The sequence below is a fragment of the Galeopterus variegatus genome, unplaced genomic scaffold (assembly GCF_000696425.1).
Source record: "Galeopterus variegatus unplaced genomic scaffold, G_variegatus-3.0.2 Scaffold2508, whole genome shotgun sequence".
NCBI classification, from domain to species: domain Eukaryota; kingdom Metazoa; phylum Chordata; class Mammalia; order Dermoptera; family Cynocephalidae; genus Galeopterus; species Galeopterus variegatus.
The window spans coordinates 454,135-459,802 of NW_007728619.1; positions in this window are offsets into that span (position 1 = coordinate 454,135).

A 5,668-nucleotide genomic window follows, 5' to 3' on the forward strand; every position below is an offset into this window, starting at 1 on the left:
AGGACCAGTCTTGAGTAACAGGCCAGGGCAGACCTCCTTATCTCTTCCTCCCAGAGACCCCCATCTTCCCAGACAGATCATCTCCCCTGCCAGACCCTTTCTCTAGTTAATCTCACTGAGATACAATCACTCATTCATGTAACCAGTATTTATTAACCACTTACAATGGACCAGGCTGTATCTGGGACACAAACATGAACAAAACAGACCTTCTCTGTCCTCATGGGGCTCATGGTCCAGCAGGAGAGGCCAACACAACCATGGCCTCAGCTTCCCACCTCCACTCTGCCTTTCTCTCTTTAGATCTCCCAAGACCAGAAAGTGGGCAGGGACAGCGAGGGCTGACTGGGCCTTTGAGGAGATTTCTCCGGACAGGCCAGAGTGGAGCAAAGGGCAGTGAGGCAGAAGCAGCCTGTGCAGAGGTCGGGAGAGTTGTGTTACTTCGGCCCTCTCCAAACCCTTTCCTATTGCAGCTTGGCTTCCTGCCTCCCATCCGGAGTGGGCTTTGGGAGCACGTAATTCACATGTAATAATTACAATAGGGTTTGAACTGCAAATGAAAAAGCTGGAATTGTGATCATCCTCTTCTCCCTGCCCCCAGCTCTGAGGGCTCCCATCCCGGCCAGCCAGGTTGGGAAGGAGAGGAAAGGCAGCAGGGGAGGAGGGGATGAGAGCAGTTTCCCCATTTCTTCCTTCCTCCCAATCTGAAAAATCGACCCATTCTTCTTATTACTACACAAACACACACACACACACACACACACACACACACACCACCCCACACCCAGCAACAAGTGTCTCAACCTCCATCGTATGCAGAAGTGTTGTGAGTGATCCCCACTTGCTGCAAAGCCAGGGAAACAGGCTCACACTGTTGGGGGGAACTGTGTTGAAAGGAGCAATATCCACATTTTGGGATTTCCAGAACCAGTAAAATGAGAGAAAAATAAAACAAACTTAGACAGTTAGGGTTGCGTATTTTTTTATTTTACCAAGTAAGGACATTTTAAAAAGGAAACAATCAACTGCCATCATCACTTCAAAAACAAAAAATATTTTAACCCTAAAAATGAAGAAAATTGAAGTCAATCCTTTAACTAGACTTCAACTTAGCGAAAAGAGTTGCATTCCTTTTATTTTTCCCATTTCTCGTAGGCCTGGTGAAACCATCATCAGGGCACCAGCACCAGTGTGTTGGTGGGCATTTAGAGACGGTGAAAAATGAGACACACAGAAGAGTGGCATTGGCTGTGGCAGGAGTGCAGTGGCAGCCTGGTGTCATGGAACGCTCCTTCCTCAGTGTCAGGAAATTAGAAGGAGGAACTAGAAACAAGAAAGAAGTGTCTGAGGTTGGGGAAAAGGATGGTCTTTGAGAAAAAAAAAACATACCTAGAAGATTCCACTCAGAATCTGGGTAGTGATTTTCTCATTAACATCAGCACCTAAGGACCAGTCTTGAGTAACAGGCCAGGGCAGACCTCCTTATCTCTTCCTCCCAGAGACCCCCATCTTCCCAGACAGATCATCTCCCCTGCCAGACCCTTTCTCTAGTTAATCTCACTGAGATACAATCACTCATTCATGTAACCAGTATTTATTAACCACTTACAATGGACCAGGCTGTATCTGGGACACAAACATGAACAAAACAGACCTTCTCTGTCCTCATGGGGCTCATGGTCCAGCAGGAGAGGCCAACACAACCATGGCCTCAGCTTCCCACCTCCACTCTGCCTTTCTCTCTTTAGATCTAGCTCTGGAGGCCTGTAGTTCCTGGTTAGATTCCCAGCGCCAACTATGTCTCCTGGGCAAGCGACTGAATCTTTCTGAGCCTCAATTTCCTTTGAAATGGGGAGACAAGTAGTTCCCTCGGAGCAGAGTTTTTGTGAGAATTAAATGAGAAAAGTATATAAGACACCTAAATATAAGGCACCTGATACTTAATAAGTTTTTGGTAAATAGTGCTTTCCTTTCTTTGAGGAAACAAATTCAGAGTGAACTTTTATCTGGCTGGAATGACTTAGGCATGGTCTTTTCTGAAGATAAGCAAGGATTTTCAGTGTTCACAAACTTTGGATTGCCTCAGAATCTCTTGGGAAGCTTGTTAAACATGCAGATGACCAAACTTCACCCAGGAGATTCTGATTCAAGAGCTTTAGGGTGGGGTCCTGCCATCTGTATTTTAACAAGCTCCTGAGTGATTCATTTACACACTGAAGTTTGAGAACCTCTGTACTAGAAAACTCATTGAGCCATTCATTCAATAAGCATGTGCCAGGTGCTGGGCAGAGGCAAAGAAGTAAACAACGCATTTTTTGAAATGCCAGTGCCTAGCACAAGGCCTGGCACATAGTGAATACTTATTAAATAGCTAAGTGATACCCTTCAAAGAGGTGCATCTTATGGGGGAGACAGATATATGAAACAATAAGTCAATAAAGAAAGTAGGCACCAAGGAAAGGGTAGCCAAATGGAACTGATGCTGCCTGCAGAGGGAGAAGTCTGAGAAGGCTTCCTGGGGGAAGGGCATCTGACAGCTTAAAGGATAGGCAGGGTTTACCAGCCAGAGCAGTGCATGTGTGCAAAGACAGAGCAGTGTAACAGGGAGTGACCAGGTGTGTCTGGAGCTTAGGGTACCAGGGCAATGAAGCAGGAAGAGGTGTGTGTTTGGGGACTAGACTGTGATGCACCTGCTCTGCAGGAGTTTCAACTTCACGATGAAGTCCATAGGGAGCCATGAAGATTTCAGGTAGGGGGTGAACAATCAGATTTCCTCTGTAGAAAGATCACTCTAGCAGCTACCAGTATGGAGAATGGGATGGCACAGTCAAAACTGGAGGCAAGGAGAACAATTAGGAAGCTCTTACAATAGTCCGTGAGAAGGGTAGAGATCTGAACTGGAGTAGTGGAAGCAGAGTGTGAAAAAGAAGCATGAAGATTCATTCAGAAGATTTTTAAATAGTTCCTTTTGGTATCAGGATTCTGTCATCCCAATGTAGGCCTTTTCGAAGCACAGGAGAGGGCTGGCCGGTTAGCTCAGTTGTTTAGAGCACAGTGTTAAAACACCAAGGTCAAGGATTCAGATCCCCACACCAGTCAGCTGCCAAAAAAACCCACAAAGCTTAGGATAAAACATTTTTGTCTATGAGGCTACTAAAAAGAGTCTTTTCAATGATGAAAGTAACACATATTCATTATGAAAACGTTGGAAAACAGAAAAGCATAAATAATACAACAGAACCCACCTGCAATGCCACAGTCCAGAGATAACCGCAGTTGGATGTTTTGATATATTTCCTTCCAATTGTTTTACACGAATTTTCAGGTTTTAAAATGTACATTTACCAAAATTTATTTAACCTTCCCATATTTTGGGATATGTAAATTGCTTTCCTATTATAAATGATGCTGTAATGAACATCCTATACTAAATCTTTGTCCACATCTTTGATTATTATCTTAGGACAAATTCTTAGAAGTAGGATGATTAAATCAAAGGGAATTATTATATTTATTATTAACAAATTGCTGTCCAGATAAATTTCAAATTATCCTTCAAAAAGAGTTTCTGCTTTTGTGACAGTTCTGAAGAACATTAGTTCATCTGATAAATACATGTAACCATGTAAACTCCTTTTTTTTTTTTTTTTTTTTTTTTTGGCAGCTTGCCAGTATGGGGATCTGAACCCTTGACCTTGGTGTTACCAGCACCATGCTCTCTCAAGTGAGCTAACCAGCCAGCTCCAGATTCTTTAAGCATTATGTAAAGATCACATTTCTGTTTCGATTCATTTTCTATAAGCTCTACTTCCTGTATTGATTATAGCAATTTTTTTTTTTTACTGAAACAATTGATTATACAAAGTTGAATGTCAATATCTGTACAATATGTAAGGCTCAAATCAGGGAATTAGTATATTCATCATTACAAACTGTAATCATTCATTGTGACCCTTAACCAATTTCTCGCTATCCTCCACCCCTTCCCCTTTCCTACCTCTCATAACCGTTTCTCTTCTCTCCTTTTGAAAATTCAACATATTATTGCGATTGTTTTTTCTTTTCTTCCTTCCTTCCTTCCTTCCTTCCTTCCTTCCTTCCTTCCTTCCTTCCTTCCTTTCTTAATAATAGCAAATATTTTCTAATGTTTGCTATATGCTAGACACTGTGCTGGGTGCTCTACCTATATGTATTTTTTCTTTAAATTCTCACAATACCTTTATAATTGCTAATTTGTATGTCTCCCAAAAAGCATGTGTTGGAAACCTAATTCCTAATCCAACACTGTTGATAGATGGGATCTTTAAGAGGTGATTAAGTCATAGGGCTCTGCCCTCGTGAATGTATTAATATCATGGGAGTGGATTAATTATCGAGAGAGTGGGTTCCTGATAAAAGGATGAGTTCATTTCCCTCCCTCCCTCCTTCTCTCTCTCTCTCTCTCTCTCTCTCTCTCTCTCTCTCTCTCTCATCTTTTGCCTCTCCACCTTCTGTCATGGGATTACACAGCAAGAAGGCTCTCACCACACGCTGGCACCATGTTCGTGGTCTTCCCTCTACAACCGTGAGCCAAATAAATTTCTGTTCATTATAAATTACTCAGTCTGTGGTATTCTGTTATAGCAGCATAAAATAGACAAAGACAATGATATAGACACTATTATTATCTCACTTTACAGGTGAGGAACTTGAGGCTCAGAGAGGGAGGCTGAGGGACTTGCCATAGGTCACATATGAGAAAACAAAAAATTATAAACCCCAAATCATTCTTTGATCAGCCTTGTTCAGAAATTATATCAGAAGCCAGAGGCCACAAGCTTTGGTTCCCTATTTAATAAGGAACCTTAGAAAGAAGACTGTTGATGGAGTTTGGATGTGTTGTCCCCTCCAAAACTCATGTGGAAATTTGATCCCCAATGTGGCAGTGTTGGAAACTGATTGAGTCATGGGGGTGGATCCCTCACGAATGGATTAATGCTCTCCCTGGGGGAGGAGGGGTAGTAAGTGAGTTCTCGCTCTATTAGTTCCTGTGAGAGCTGGTTGTTTAAAGGACCCTGGCACCTCCTCTCTGTCTCTTGCTTCCTCTCTTGCCATGTGATCTGCTTGTACCTGCCAGCTGCTGCCACTTTCCGCCATGAGTAGAAGCAGCCTGAGGCCCGTGCCAGATGCAGCTGTCCCAGAATCGTAAGCCAAATAAACCTCTTTCCTTTATAAATTACCCAGTCTCAGGTATTCTGTTATAGCAACACACAAAACTGACTAAAACAATTGTTGACACAGGTGCTTGTAAATAACTAAGAGTCAGTAGCCATTACATCTTGGACAGATAATGAAAAGAACAGAGAATATTTACATATCAGTTACCATTAAATGTATGTTAAATCTATATTTATTCTATATTCTGTCATTATAAAGTTGAGTTTCTGTTATGGGCTGAATGTTTGTGTCCCCACAAAATTCATATGTTGAAGCCCTAACCTTAATGTAGTAGTAGTATTAGGAGGTGCTTTGGGGAGGTCATTAGGTTTAAATGAGGTCATGAGGATGGAGTCCCCAAGATGAGATTAGTGACCTCATAAGAAAAGAAAAATACACCAGAGCTTTTTTTCTCTGCTAGGTGAGGACACCACAAGAAGGCAGCCATCTGCAAAGCCAGGAGGGAGGCCCT